General features: G+C 46.4%; 1 long non-coding RNA gene across 1 annotated transcript; it reads left to right on the top strand.

Annotated features, from left to right (window-relative positions):
- Positions 1-228: 228 nt before the first annotated feature.
- LOC129048969 (uncharacterized) lies at positions 229-13,900 on the top strand. The gene is made up of 3 exons (XR_008511684.1): positions 229-368; positions 1,088-1,186; positions 12,768-13,900. It is a non-coding gene; the product is annotated as an uncharacterized LOC129048969 (long non-coding RNA).
- Positions 13,901-15,273: the final 1,373 nt, after the last annotated feature.

Raw genomic sequence — 15,273 nt, 5'->3', positions numbered from 1 at the left:
GAAAGGCTCACCCTGGGCAGAGGCAGAGGTCGGAAGTGCGGCTCAAAGAACCAGATCCCGGGAGGTGGTCATTTTGGACAGCCATCTGCCTTCTGTAAGGCCCCCATCAGGGACAGAGGCCCAGGCTCCCAAATGGGCCATCCCACTTTTAACTGTCCAGGCTGCCTCGCTCCTGCCATGGTCCCTTCCTGACTTCCTGGGGGCCCAGGCGCTATGACTAGTTCCGGAAGTTGCCGGGCGCCGTGTTGGTGGAGCGCCAGGGCTGCTAATGCTCCCCCCACTCTCTTCCTCTTTGGCTCCCTCTGTCTCTTTCTCCAGACACCTTGAGGAATTCAACAACCCCTCCCCTACACACAGGCTTCTTCCAGGTGTGAAATTCCATGAAGGGCAGAGGGAAGGCAGGCATGTGGGAGTTTTCTATCCCTTGAGTAGGAGAAAGTTTCAGCACAGGAGAACCTGCAGTCAGAAATCCCCTAGCTTAGGCTCCTACTTGTATAGAGGAGAAAATTTGTGAACGAAGTGACGCCTAGAATTCCTAAAACTAGGACTAGAACCTGACATTTCTGACCTACAACCAAATGCTTTTGCCTGTGTTTGATGAGTTTAAATCAAAGTGGTACAACTAGAAAGAAACTCGGACTTCATCTAGGCTGAGATTTTGGACGTGAAGTTGGAGCCATGGAGGGAAGAATGGAATCCGCTCCCACTCCAGCTCCCTTTAAATCGTCTTCTTTCTTGGGATTTCCCCTAAGAGTCTGGAAGTGAATGAGCTATTTCAAGAAGGGGAGAAGCCAAAGGCACACCCCAGGCCATGGGCCTCCTTTTCCACCGCTGGGTTGATGTCTGTGGCAGGCAGGCTCTATAAAGGCCCCTAGTGATCACTGCCTCCTGGAATCTGTGCCCTAGTAATTCCCTCCCCTCGAGTGTGGGCTGGACCTAGAGACAGACCCACTTCTAACAAATAGAACATGGCAAAAATGACGGACTGTCACTCCAAGGTTAGGTTACCCAAAGGTTCTACTTCTATCTTGCTCACCCTGTCTTACTTGATCTCACTCTCTCCACCTCTCTCTCTGAGGGAAGCCAGATGCCATGTTGCAAGATTTCCTCTGGAGAGGCCCTCTTGGCAAGGAACTGATGTCTCTGGCCAGCAGCCAGCGAGGACCTAAGATCTGTCAACAGCCATGTGAGTGAGCTCTGAAGCAGATTCCCCAGAGTCAGGTTGACGATGACTGCAGCCCTGGCTGATACCTCGACAGCATCCTTGTGAGAGACCTGGAAACCTTGGGAGGACACAGCTAAGCTGTGCCTGGCTTCCTGACCCACAGAAACTTGGGGTAATCTGTCACACTGCAGTAGATAACGAATACAGGCCTTTCTGGAAGGGTGTTTTTCATGAGCAGGGACAGCCATGAAATTGCCATACTCTGGTGTTAGACTCATGTCAGGAGACCCAGGGTCCATTTTTGGCTCTGCCATTAATTCACTATATGGCCTTGGTCAAGACCTTAAACATTTATGGGCCTAGTTTCTCCCAATGCTCAACCAGGGAGGACTTCATGATGGCTCCAATTGTATGTGACTGGAGAACTAGGAAAGGGAAGTTTCCATGCTTGAGATGACTGCTGACAGTCCTGAGAAAGGAGATAAAGGGGCAGATGCCTGATGGGTGCTGACCATCCCTTTTGCTCTTTTCTCCAGCCCTGAACCCCATGGCATGAGGCATGGCCTCAGTCTTCAGTGACATCCTCTGACCTCAGAGGCCCTGGGTCTCAAGACCTGACAGTATGAGAGTCCAGACACTGGCAGCTTCCTTGGGAGGAAGAGAACTGCCCTCCCCGCCCCACAGACTCTGTGCCCAGCATGTACCCTGCTTTCTGCCCCAAAGAAACCTTAATTGGTCTCTTCCAGCTTTCTGTCCTCTCAAGGTCCCACAGAGACTCCTAGCTCAACCCTCCACCCCCAGGTGGAAAACCCCCTCAGGGGACCTGAGTGCCCAGAGGAAGTTTCAGAGGCAAACACCCACCTCTTCCTTTCCACAGACCCCTAGCAGCAGCACAGGCCCCTGCAGAGGGACAGGGCCCCCAGGCCTTCCCCTCTGTAGCCCAGGTGAAGGGCAGGTGCTCTTCCCTCCACACCAGGCCTAGGATGGTCCCCAAGGTTCTACTTCCCTCCCTTGAGCAGCGGGAAAGTCTGGGAAAAGACAGGCAGCCGCACCACTCCTAGGGGGATAAAAACAAGCCCAAATAAGGGTCCATTTATACCAACATTCCTTCAGGCTGCAAGGGAATGCCAGACCAGGGCAGTCTCCCCGCTGTGGCCTCCCCCTTACTGGGGCCAGGCCAGGCCTGAGTCTCTAGGCCGGGAAATGCCGTCTTGCACCCCAGCAGGCAGGACTGCGGTGAGCAAACTCTCTCTTCTTTGAGTGTGCTTTTTCCTCTCACTGGGTCTCCTGGGAAGTTCCACTGAAGGTCAGCACTAGTTAGGGGTCCCTCAGGGGTTCCTGAAGCCCTGACAGGCAGTGTCAGTAGTTTCTGTGATCACTGCAGAGGGCTCCTACCACCTTTTATGCTCTGGCTGCCTCAGCCACCCTCCTCTTTCACTCACAAGCTATCCAATCCTCCTAACTCAGAATTTCTCAACCTCAGCACCTCTGACATTTTGGGCTGGCCAATTATTTGTTGTGGGAGCTGCCCTGTACATTACAGATTGTAGAGGAGCATCCCTGGCCTCTACCCACTAGATGTCAGTAGCACACCCCCACCCCACTGGTTATAACACCCAAAATATCTCCAGATATGCCAAATACCACCCTCAGTGGAAAGCCACTGTCCTAAATTTAAAGGGCACTGATCAAGTGTTCTAGCTGCAGGGCTTTGTGAGAAGAAAGGGAAGTGGCAGAGAGGAAGGGATCCTCACTGGACCCATGGCCGCAAACCCACACACTCCTAGCTCTCTCCCTGTCTCTCTCACTCCTCTCTCTCTCTCTCACATACACACACACATGCACACACACACATGTACGCACACACACACACACACACACAAAATAACTTGAAAGGCTGGTATGTGTTTCTCTGTTGTATGAATAAAGACCAGGAGAAGGCTAAGTGGCTTGCCCCAAACCACATAGTTAGGCAGAGGCAGAGGTGGGACTCAAGCTAGGCCCACAGGCCCTGACCCATACTGTGCACTATATTGCAGTCCCCCTTCTACAGATGAGAAACTCATGGCCCTTGGACTCTTCTGGAGCCTAAGAAGAGACTGCACCTCCGTTGCTGCTCGTGCTCCCCAGGGGTGTTGGTGTCTGCCTTCTACTTCTAGTGCCAGGCCCCCAGCATTCTCCAGCTCAGTCTGGGTTTCCTGAACCCCCTTGATTGAGTTGTACCTTGATTGAGTTGTGCCAGTTTCTGAATTGTCTTGATCTTGGGTGATCGATTTGCATACCGTATCGATCTCAAGGGCTGTGTAATATGTTTGATTTGTGGCACTTTGCATAATTTTCTGATTAAGTTACTTATTTAACCTATTGACCTTTTCTCTTAATTAGAGTATCTGGGTACTGCAAATGTTGAGTAGTAATCAAGTTTCTCATTTCCCTGAGTGGAATCGCATCCCTGCCACTTCCCTGCTTCTTCATGATGCTGGCCTCCTTTGGAGTGGGGCACATTGAGCCAGCTGGCCCCCACCTTAACCGAGAGGAGGAAGAGGGGTGCAAGTGGGGCCAGGTCTCTTCTGGTCCCTGCTGTTCAGAAGTTCAGGACCAGGCCAAGTCAAGGGACAGCATTGGTTAGAATAAGTACAGTAGTCTTGTCTTAGCTCCAGTTTTGCTATCCAAGGTTTCAGTTATTCATGGTCAACCATGGTCTGAAAATAGATGAGTACAATACAATAAGAATTTTAAGAGAGACAGAGAGCATATTCACATAATTTTATCACAGTATATTATAATTTTTCCATTGTATTACTAGTTATTGTTCATTTCTAACTGGTCCTAACTTAGAAATTAAACTTCATCATAGATATGTATGTATGTGTGGGAAAAAAATAAAACAGATGCTCCTCTACTCAAGATGGGGTTAGAGTTTCTACTGACTGTATGTCACTTTCACACTATGGTCAAGCTGAAAAATCCTAAGTTGAACAATCGTAAGTTGGGGACAATCTCTGTATACATACAGGGTTTGGAACTGTCCTTGGTTTCAAGCATCCACTGCGGTCTTGGAACACAACACCCGAGGATAAAGGAGGACGACTGTATTGACAGTTGAGTGGATGAATCAAGACAGGGATGTGGCCCAGAAGTTTGGACACCATAACAGTTAGCTATGGTTTGTAACAAACCACCCCAAAATGTGGTGACCTAAAACAACACCCATCTATTATTTCTTATCAAGCTATGGGTTGGCTAGACATTTTTGAAGATCTGGGTCAGACTGGGATGATTTGGGCTGACTTCGCTTATGCATCTGCAGTGAGTTAGTGATTTGCAGGGGCCTGACTGGTCTACCCCTCAGCTGGAATGACTGTGGTCTACTCTTCCTGTCTCTCATGTCCCTCCAGCAGGTGAATCTGGGCGTGTTCTCATGAGACTGTAAAAGAGCAAGGAGCAAGGTGGTAAGAGAGCAAGCCCTAGTGCACAGAGCTTGTGAAGCTTCTGCAGGCATCACATTTGTTCCCATACCATTGGCCAAAGCAAGTGACCTAGAATCAACGGGTATGGCGGAGCACCTTGCCCACAATAGGAGTAAAGAAATAGGTCTGGCAAGCCTTTCTCTGTCTGCCTCAGCGTAAGAGGGACCCTAATTAAGTGTTGAGAGTCTTGACACAAGTGCACAACACAGGTGAGCCTCCTCTTCTTGCTCCATCCATCTGAGCACCTGCCCCCAAACTCTAAAGCTGAATGCTGCGAGCTTAGGCTCCAGGAAAATGAGGATTCAGGGTGTAGTTCACTACTGCCTCTTATGTTGGCATCTCCTTCTTGGAGGACCTCAATTAAGATACCCTTTTGCAGCTGTTACAGACCTGCTTTTTTCTAGTCATAGTGGGGCAGGAGAAGACAGAGAGGCTGTCTCAAGCTCTTGGTGGCTGCGATCACTGTCCTCTTCCCTAGTGGGGTATGTCATCTTTGCTCTTACTTCTCTGGAATAAGTGGAATACTGCTTCTGCCTCCAAGGGATCTATGCAGGATGGGGCATAGCTCTCTCCTACTCTCTGATCTCCAACCCTATCTGAAAGGGGAAGAACTGGCCCCATGGAGGACCCCAGATTATTTTCAGAAGTCTCCTCCACCAGCATCCAAATACCTCCTCTCCCCTGTTTGGTAGAATGTCCATTGTCTGCCAAAATCCACTCTCCGCTCCTTTCATAGAAAGAGCTTTTCTTTTGTTTGTTTGGTTTTACAACTTTATTGAAGTATTAATTACATACAACAATCTGCACATATACAATAAAGTACACAATTTGATGAGTTGGATGCATGGACACACCCGTGAAACTACTACCACAATCAAAACAGTGATCATAGCCATCACTCCAGAAGTTTCTTTCTGCCCTTTTGTAGTTCTTCCCTTCTCCTCCTCAGCCTCCCTCATGCCCAGGAAGTCACTAATATGCTTTTTTATTACTAGACATTGGATTGAATTTTCTAACATCTTATATAATTGGAGTCATGCAATATGTACTCTTTTTGGTACACTCACCATAATTATTTTGAAGTTTGTCCCTCTTGTTGCGTATACTAATAGTTCATTCTTCTTTATCATGGAGTAGTATTCCATTATGTGAATATACCACAGTTTGCTTTATTCATTCACTTGTTGAAGGAAATCTTGAATTGTTTCCAGTTTGGAGCTTGCTATGGTTTGAATGTTCAAATCAAATGTTGAAACTTAATCCCCAAAACAATAGTATTAATAGATGGGACAAACAGAAACTCATGATACCTCTTCAGGCCTAGATATAGAGCTAGAGCAGGTAAGTTTACCCAGCCTGTTAAGCTGAACCAAAAGGAAGTTAAAATTTGTTAAATAATGTATAATCTACCAATGCATTCTTCCTCTTCCCTTTAGCTGGAACATGGATGTGTTTCTAAGAAAGGGATTAGGTTATGAAAGCTCCACCATCATGAATGGGATTAGTACCCTTATATAAGGATACACAGCGTTCACCCCCTTCCACCATGTGAGGATGGAACAAGAAGTGTGGTCTTTGAAGCAGAGAGCCCACACCAGACACTGAATCTGCTGGTGCCTTGATCTTGGACTTTCCAGCCTCCAGAACTGTAAGTAATAAATTTTTGTCATTTGTAAATCACTCAGTTTAGTATATTTTGTTACAGCATCCAAATGGACTAAGACAGGGCTATTACAAATAAAGTTGCTATATTTATATACAAGTAGACATATGCTTCCTTCTCTTGGGTAAATATGTAGAAGTAGATTGTCTGGATCATGCAGTAGCTGTATGTTTATCCTTGAAAGAAACTGCCAAGATACTGTTTTAAATGGCTATACATTTTACATTCCCACAAGTGGTGTATGAGAATTCTAGTTGCTTTATATTCTCACCAACACATGGAGTTATCAGCCTTTTTAACTTTAGCCATCCTAGTGGTAGAGTAGTAACATCTCATGCAGGTTTAATTCATATGTGTATTTGCCATCCATCTATATCATCTTCTCTTAAACTGGGCATATGATTGTTGAACTACAGACTCTATTTTTCAGCCTCCCTTGCAGCTATTTGTGGTCATATGATTAGTAAAATATGAAAGAAAATTATTTTTTCACTCATGCTTGCTTAAATGAAAATTCCTTGCCCTCAATTTGTACTTTGTATCAATCAGCTTTTGCTGTAATAATACTGCATAAAATCACTCAAAACTCAGAAGCAAATAAACACAAGTATCTGTTTCTTATTCACAGGTCTGCAGGCTTTTGAGTAGCTGCTATGTTCCCGGTTAGGGGTTGAGTTCAGGTCAGTTCCACATTTCATTCTAGCACCACAGCTCCAGAAATAGCAGCTACCTTGGGTAGGTTTTCTCATGTCTGAGGTCAGAAGCTTCCAAAGGATCAAACAGAAACTCATGATACTTCTCCAGGCCTAGATATAGAGGTAGAGCAGGGAAGTTTACCCAGCCTGTTAAGCTGAACCAAAAGGAAGTTAAAATTTGTTAAATAATATATAATCTACCAATGCACTCTTCCTCTTCCCTTTAGCTGGAACATGGATGTGTTTGTGATCCATTTTTGGCCCTATGGGTTATCATTCTAAGGGATGGTGGAGCATCAGGATGGAGGGAACCTAGGTCCCTGAGAGTTCTTGTGGAGTAGAACCACCTGCTGACCTGGATGGCGATGCTCACTTGATGATTGTTAAGTTAGAATAAGATAACCTCCATCTTTTTAATGACACTTTATTTTTAACCCTCTTTGTTTTAGCAGCCTAGATGCTACTCTAATATGTGCTCCAGCTGTTTCTTTTCCAGCACAAGGAAAATTTTTGTTTTGCTTTGCTTTAATCTCTTTTCAGGTGGGAAAAAAATGCCTAGGAAGCATTCTTTCATGTCTAGCCACCAAGAAGAGGGAAGGTCCTAGGGTCAAAATGCAAAAGTTAATACTTCGCACTACCATCTTGCCACAGAAGCTACTCCCCTGGGTGTTCCCAAGAATCCTGGGAACCAACTTGCCGTATTCAAAACACTTCCTTCCCTGGTCTTCAGTCCACATGTTCACTTTCCTCTTAAACAGAGCTCCTTGCCTCCTCTCTTCACTGAGTTCTCTCTTCCCCAGGCTTATGGCTGGTCTAGCAGAGCCAGGTGCCAGGCCTGGCGGGAGCATCCTTGTCTCTTAACTGACAGTGCCTCCACCTAGCCGTGCAGCTCCACTCGACAAATACTAAATAACAGGCTCTGGCATCTCCTGAAGCTCTGCACTCATTAACACACTGGGAGGTAAGTGCAGGCAACCAGGGAGAATTTACTCTGCAGCAACAGGCTTCTCATATAGAAGCCAAACACACCCCAGCAGGTATCAAGTACAGAGATTGGGGGCCTCCAAATGCCGCCAAAATTGTTCCATTCTTCCTCTCCATAAAGCCAGGCTTTTCCTCTCCTGCCTGATGTCTTCTACAGCTCTGGCCCCTTTCTGATACCCCTTTTGCAGATGTAGCTGTCAAGCTCTTCTCCAGGGGAGTTTCCTAAGAGCCTGGAAAACTGCCGGCCTCATCTGCCACTTCCCCTCTTCCCTGCAGACACTCTCTGGCCCCTAGCAACTCCACCCCATTCTATTTAGCCCCCAGATCTCACTGCTTGCTCTTCTGTCATTCTGCAATGCCAGTACCTTCCTCTTCACCTGGCAAACTCCTATCCATCCTTCAGGTCCTGATCAAATGACACCTCCTCCAGGAAGCCTTTCTCTAGGCTTCCAAACACAGTGGCTATTTTGTCCTCTAGTTTCCACTGATTGACAACCATCTTTCTGTTCTAGTTTCAGCTTCTCTGCACTGTTGTTAACTATGTATCTGTTTCCTTCCACCTACCAAGCTATATGTACTTTGAAGAAATGGTCAAGGCAATTTTTATATTTTGGTCTCTAGCGCTTGGCATAGTGTCAGACAGATTGCAAGTGTTCAGTCAGTATTTGCTGATGACTGGAGGGAGGAATGAATGAGCAAAAATAGACAAATGAATAAACAAATAGGTATATAGAAGCCTGCTCAGATGTCTTTTCCCCTTCTAGCACTTATTTCTGTTGATTGTGTATTATACATTTATTTTTTATCTCCTCTTCCACTCTACTGTTAGCACCAGGAAGACACAGGCGTCTGTTTTATTTACAGCTGTATTGTCAGTGTCCAGCTCAGAGCCTGGGACTTAAAAGGTATACAATAAACAACTGTCTAAATTAAAAAATAAAAGATGACTACATTGGAGTACACATAAAAGCATGAGTATATACCAGGATAAAAGCAAGAAGATCCAGTCAGTTTTGTAAACTAGCAAGACTTGGGAAATTCTTCTTGGGGAAAGACTGCTCTTTTCTTGGGAGAAAGAAAACTGTAACTGGCCTCTAAGTTTTATAAAGGCAAGGCTGCAGGCTTACTCTAAAAGTGCATGTTAAGGAAATTCAGGGCCAAACTTAAGAGTCTGCCCTATGAATAAGGGCGTGTATGTATTTGTACCTTAATTGTATGTATGTATGTATGTGTTTATTTATTTATTTTGAGAAAGAGTCTCCCTCATGTAACCCAGGCTGGAGTGCAGTGGCATGATCTTGGCTCACTGCAACCTCCACCTGCTGGATTCAAGCCATTCTCCGGCCTCAGCCTCCTGAGTAGCTGAGATTACAGGTGCCTACCACCATACCCAGCTAATTTTTGTACTTTTAGTAGAGACGGGGTTTCACCATGTTGGCCAGACTGGTCTTGAACTCCTGACCTTAAGTGATTTGCCCACCTCAGACTCCCAAAGTGCTGGGATTACAGGCATGAGCCACTGCGCCCGGCCATTAATTTTTTTTTTAAATATTAAAAGAGTGGCAGTTTTTCATTTTTGTTCTGTTTTCTTCTTCCTGATGAGTAGGAAGGTAGAGGTTCCATGGCTTTGGGCCCAGATGGAGAAGACTCTGAGTTGAGTGGAAGCAGCAGTGCCCCTCCTTGGCCCCTGCCTGGAGATGGAGGCCACTAGGACCTGGAGAAGGAGGTGAAAGGGCTCCTTGTGATGGGCCATAAATAGTAGGCCTTGGGAACTTTGTCATAAAAGATGTAATTTTAAGTTTTCCTTCTCTGTGTCGCCACCTTCTTAGAATATCCTCAATACAATCCATGACTCATGACAACTTTGTGTCACTGGAGACTTGGAGAGTAAAGGAGGCTCCTGTGTCCATACTTGGGGCAAACACGGGGAGAAAAGGGAAGGGTCCACAGAAGCAGGGACAGCGAGAGAGCATGCGGAAGAAGCCCAGGCCTATAGCTCACAGACAGAGGTGTCGAGCAGCAATGGCTGCAGGTCAACACTCCCTAGAAAGCTTCAGAAAATTCAGGTGGGGCTGAGATGCCCTCTGGTCAGGCAGGGTGAAGGCTCTGGCATCATATTTGAATGGTAAAGGAAAGAGGGGCCACAAGAACCTGGAGAATGGAAGAAAGGAAGGAATGGAGGGAGGGAGGAAAATAAATGGATGGATGGATGGGTGGGTGGATGGATAGCTGGATGGGAGGGTGGATGGATGGATGGGTGGGTGGATGGATGGATGGGTGGATGGATGGATGGTTGGGTAGATGGATGAATAGATAAGTAGCTACCTACCCACAGGTAATAGACCCAAACAGAGTGACTGGCCACTTGGATGTCTGAGTTAAAAGGAAATGGGTGAATGCATTACTCATCTGGAACTCACTTTCCTGCCTAGAATCCTAAAACACAAGCCTGTCTCTTCTGCTTTCTGGCCCTCTGCCCTGGCAACCCCTATCCCAGGCAGACAGGGATTGTGCCTCAATCAGCCCAGGGGAGGAGAGCTCTAGTTAAAATATTCAACTGCAACAGTTAAGAATGCACACTGATTAGCAGAGTGCATTCCAGGCCCCGCTACTGCACTCCACAACAGTAGCCTGATTAGTGAAGGAGGCCGTTCAATCAGCACAGCCCGCAGCACTCAGGGCCCTGGCACTGCCAGCTCCTCACAGGCTGGCCCTCGAGGGCAGATGGGGCAGGCAAAGGCACATGGCTGTTGCTGACTCCTAGGCAGTCAGCTTTGCTCCCAGCCTTCTGCCCACCCCTCTGAGACCAGGACCCTCAGAGTCTTCCAGACACCTACCATTTAACCACTTAATTATCACAGCACTTTGAAACTGATATTAATGCTATTCCCATTTTATAGATGAGAAGACTGAGGCCATAGTACTAGAATTCAAACCCAAGTCCAAAGTCCACATTTAATAGTCCCTGCTAGAGTGAAGGAGCTCAGTCAGGCACTGGCAGGGGCCCTTTAAATCCAAAAGGCTGGACAGGTGGGGTGAGGCTGATGGGGATGGGATTATTCCTTTTGTGGGCTTGTCTTGGCTCCTGCAAAGCAGGAGACCCCACAGACCTCCATTCCTGGACTTACCTACAGCTCCCTGGACACCCCATTAGTCCCTCAGACCACAAGAACTGCCCCTTCCCCCTGCCCTACCAGCTGACTTCACAGCCCCAACGTCCTTTTGCAGCCGTCATGTCCAAAGCCAGGAACCCAGCCTCCTGGTTTCCCTGAGCTGGCATCACTGGCTGTAGGGGACCCCCTCATATCACAACTCCTCTTCTTTGTGAGAGCTTAACAAGGTGCTACAAAACTTCCATTGACTCAGAACATAGGCGAAGGTGGCCAAGTCTCATTCCTACTGCTCCTGCCTCTCCCAATTCCTAGTCTGGCCCAGAAGACCCTCTTCAGTCTTCCCAGCATCCCCCCTCCTTTCTTTTCTTTCCTCATACCCCACCTGCATCACTCCCACACCCCACAAATGCTACAAAACTCACCTAGGCTGCCCACTCTGCCATTCAATTCCCTCCTCTTCCTCCTACCCATCCATGCAATAAACACCAGCTCCTCCTTCAAGACCCAACTTGATGGCCGGGTGTGGTGGCTCACGCCTGTAATCCCAGCACTTTGGGAGGTCAAGGAGGGCGGATCACAAGGTCAGGAGATCGAGACCATCCTGGCTAACACAGTGAAACCCCGTCTCTACGAAAAAATAGGAAAAATTAGCCAGGTGTGGCGGTGGGCCCCTGTAGTCCCAGCTACTTGGGAGGCTGAGGCGGGAGAATGATGTGAACCTGGGAGGCAGAGCTTGCAGTGAGCCCAGATCGTGCCAATGCACTCCAGCCTAGGCGACAGAGCAAGACTCTGTCTCAAAAAAAAAAAAGACCCAACTTGAGTATCCTTTTCTTGATGGAGCCCTCTTAACCCCTCTCCTCCACCATCCCATGACTTAAACAGCTACCCCTCCTGTGGGTTATCCTGGGTCCGTTCCATCATCAGAGGTCTGAGAATACCCAAGTGTTCTTTTTTATTCTCATGTTTGCTCCTCTGCCAGGTTGTCAGAGTTTGAAGGCAAATTATCGGTCTTCTTCCTCTTTATTCCTCCAGCACCCAGCTGGGAGTAGGTACTTAATGATGTTGGATTAATCACTGATTCTCAAAACCCTTCTGTCCAGCCTAGCACACTGCCTGGGACATTGTATTAAATAGTTGATTAATAAGTGAATGTGGGTGGGTAGGGACTGGGGAAGAGCCCATTGTTCAAGATAGGTTCAAGTTTTTGCAGAGTAAGCATGAGCTCTGAGTCCCTGGCAGTGAGACATTTCAAAAGCCTCCTCTGACCCACTGAATGCAGTGGATTCAATGTTGCTTCAGAAGACCTTTGTGGTTGAGGCTGGGCACGGTGGCTCACGCCTGTAATTCCAAACTTTGGGAGGCCAAGGCTGGTGGATCACCTGAGGTCAGGAGTTCGAGACTAGGCTGGCCAACATGGTGAAACCCCATCTCTATTAAAAGTACAAAAATTAGCTGGGTGTGGTGACACACGTCTGTAGTCCCAGCTACTCAGGAGGCTGAGGTGGGAGAATCCCTTGAACCCAGGAGGTGGAGGTTGCAGTGAGCCGAGATTGTGCCGTTCCACTCTAGCTTGGGTGACAGAGTGAGGCCCTGTCTTATTTAAAAAAAAAAAAAAAAAAAAGCCTTCATGGTTTCATGGTTTCATGTGGAACCCACACTGCTTTTACTTGTCTCCAGGCAGAAGGGACAATGAATTGTGACCCGGAAATTAATCAGATGAGACCTGATGACTGAAGTACATCACAGAGCTAGGAAGAGAGATTACTAAGCAACACGGTGAGAGCTCCATCCTCTGGGTATTCAGCCAACTACAGATCACTCAAAGGCAGACATTCTGGGATCTTCCATTTATCAAGCTGAACCAGAGTACAAGGCCAAAACCAGTGAATGACAAAGCAACCCCATGCCCAGCTTAAGAGTTTCCTCAGAGAGTTTGTCTTGTAGGAGTCATTAGACACTAATTTGATTCTATTTGCATGTGAGTACCCTGCCGTTTGCCAAGCAGGGAGAGAATCACACTTGAGAGCTAGTGCTCAGCTCAGTGTCTTCTCCACACCGTGCTAGTGGACCAAGAACAAGGTTATAGGTGTGGCAAACAAACAAACAAACCCTGCCAATGCTCTAAGTATATGTTTGATGTAATCTTATTTCTCATAAAATTAAGAGAATAATATTTTTAGGTGATGCAGAGTATGAGACTGTCATTAGGTTACTCTGAATCTCTTTCTCTCTCTTTATGGTAAAAATTAAGTTCCATTAGGAAAATTCTTCCTCCCCTTCCTTCCTCCCATTGGTCTTTCCTCCTAAGATCCAGGTAGCTCTGAGAAAGTTTGTTTCATCTATGCGTTGGCCTGGGAATCCTCCTTTTGTTAATCTACAGAAATAAAATCATCTTAAAGATAGAAAGCTTTTGTACAAAAATGTCCTTCATAGTGTTTTCTATATTAGCAAAATGTTGTACAAATAATACATAATCTAACATCTTAAAAAAGAGGAAATGGTTAAATAAATTATAGCACAAAAATTCTGTGAGATATATAGGCGATGATTAGATGACAATGTCAGGTCAGTTCAATAAATACATGTTCATTAGTTCCCATATGCCAGGTGCTGAAATAGGCATCTGTCTTATATGTATACATATGTAACAAACCTGCACATTGTGCACATGTACCCTAGAACTTAAAGTATGATTTAAAAATATATATATATAAAGAAAGATAAATAAGACATGGACCCCTAAAGGAAACTCACTATTTTCAGATTATAAGAGAAAACATTTGCATATATTAAATTGTAAAAGAACAATACATGAACTATGCTGGAAAATAGTTTTTTTCATATATACACAGTATGTTCTTCACACCATTACATTTCTCCTAATAACCCCATTAACATAACCCACACTCCCATCTTGCCGCTGTGAGATTGTCCTTCACTTCCTATCCTGGGTCAGGAAGAATTGCACTGCCAGGGATGTTCACACATATAATTCAGTCCTGGTCGTCATCCTCACCATGTGTCATCTTGAGCTAGTGTATCAGTGTTTGCAGTAGCCAGAGACTTACTTGCAGCCCATTCAGGGGAAGCCTTGGCCAGATCATTCTGCTAACCATCACTGCCTGCCCCAACATTGTCCCCAGGGCCATCCAAGGAGAAAGAAGTGGAGAACAAGGGCAGTTTGCAGCCTCACAGAGTTGTTATTAGAAACAGGCAGTTTCACATGGCCTCACGCAGACCTACACTGCCCCTGTCCATGGCTGTGATAGCATCTTAGATAGATGGTTCTAGGGAGAGGAAAGGATGAAACAGTGGGCCTCTTAATCGTGATTACCACCAACTTGGGCCTGGGCTCTTTACTGTCACTAGCAGAGAGATTAATCCCAAAGAACATTCTTAGGGCTGGGCTGGGTAGTCAAGAGAGGCTCCTGAGCCAGCCTCACACTGTGCCCCATGACCTTTCCCCAGGGCAGTATCAGCTGTAATGAGGAGCGATGGCCAACAGACCAGTCACCCCTTGCCCTGGTGAGGTTTCCCTTTCCTCCATGGTAATGTAACTTCTGTATTTTAGTATCCTGAAGAAAGACTACCTCTCTCATACTCCCCTGTGGGCAGGCAGGATAAGTTCTGGCCAATGGGATGCAAGCAAAAGGGTTACAGCTTCCTTAAACCTTTCTTAAAAGGAAGCTGGGATATACCCTTTCCCCTGTTTATTTATCCCTTCCTCCATCTTGTTTTCTGGAATGCAGATATGCTGTGTAAAGCTTTAGTTGCCATTTGAATCATGAGAATGAGGACCATATTCTAGAGATGGAGAGGCATGAGCTAGGAGTTGCTTAAGAGGAGCAGAAATGCCTTACTAGCCATGCATTGCTTACCAGGCCCAAGTTGGTGCCAATCACACTTGAGAGGCCCACTGTTTCATCCTTTCCTCTCCCTAGAACCATCCATCTAAGATGCTGTCACAGCCATGGACAGGGGCAGTGCACATCTGTGTGAGGCCATGTGAAACTGCCTGAGAGCAAAATAACACTTTCTCTTCCTCCTCCTCCTTTTTTATTATTTTAAGCTACCGCTTATTTGGGTCTCTGAAATTAGCAGCAGAATCTAATACAGTGTCCCTTCCTCCCCGTAATCTCAGTTGGTATCATCTCCACAAGCCTTCAAAATGGAATATGGTCAG

The sequence above is a fragment of the Pongo abelii genome, chromosome 9, assembly GCF_028885655.2.
Source record: "Pongo abelii isolate AG06213 chromosome 9, NHGRI_mPonAbe1-v2.0_pri, whole genome shotgun sequence".
NCBI classification, from domain to species: Eukaryota; Metazoa; Chordata; class Mammalia; order Primates; family Hominidae; genus Pongo; species Pongo abelii.
This window is presented reverse-complemented; position numbering and strand designations above follow the sequence as displayed.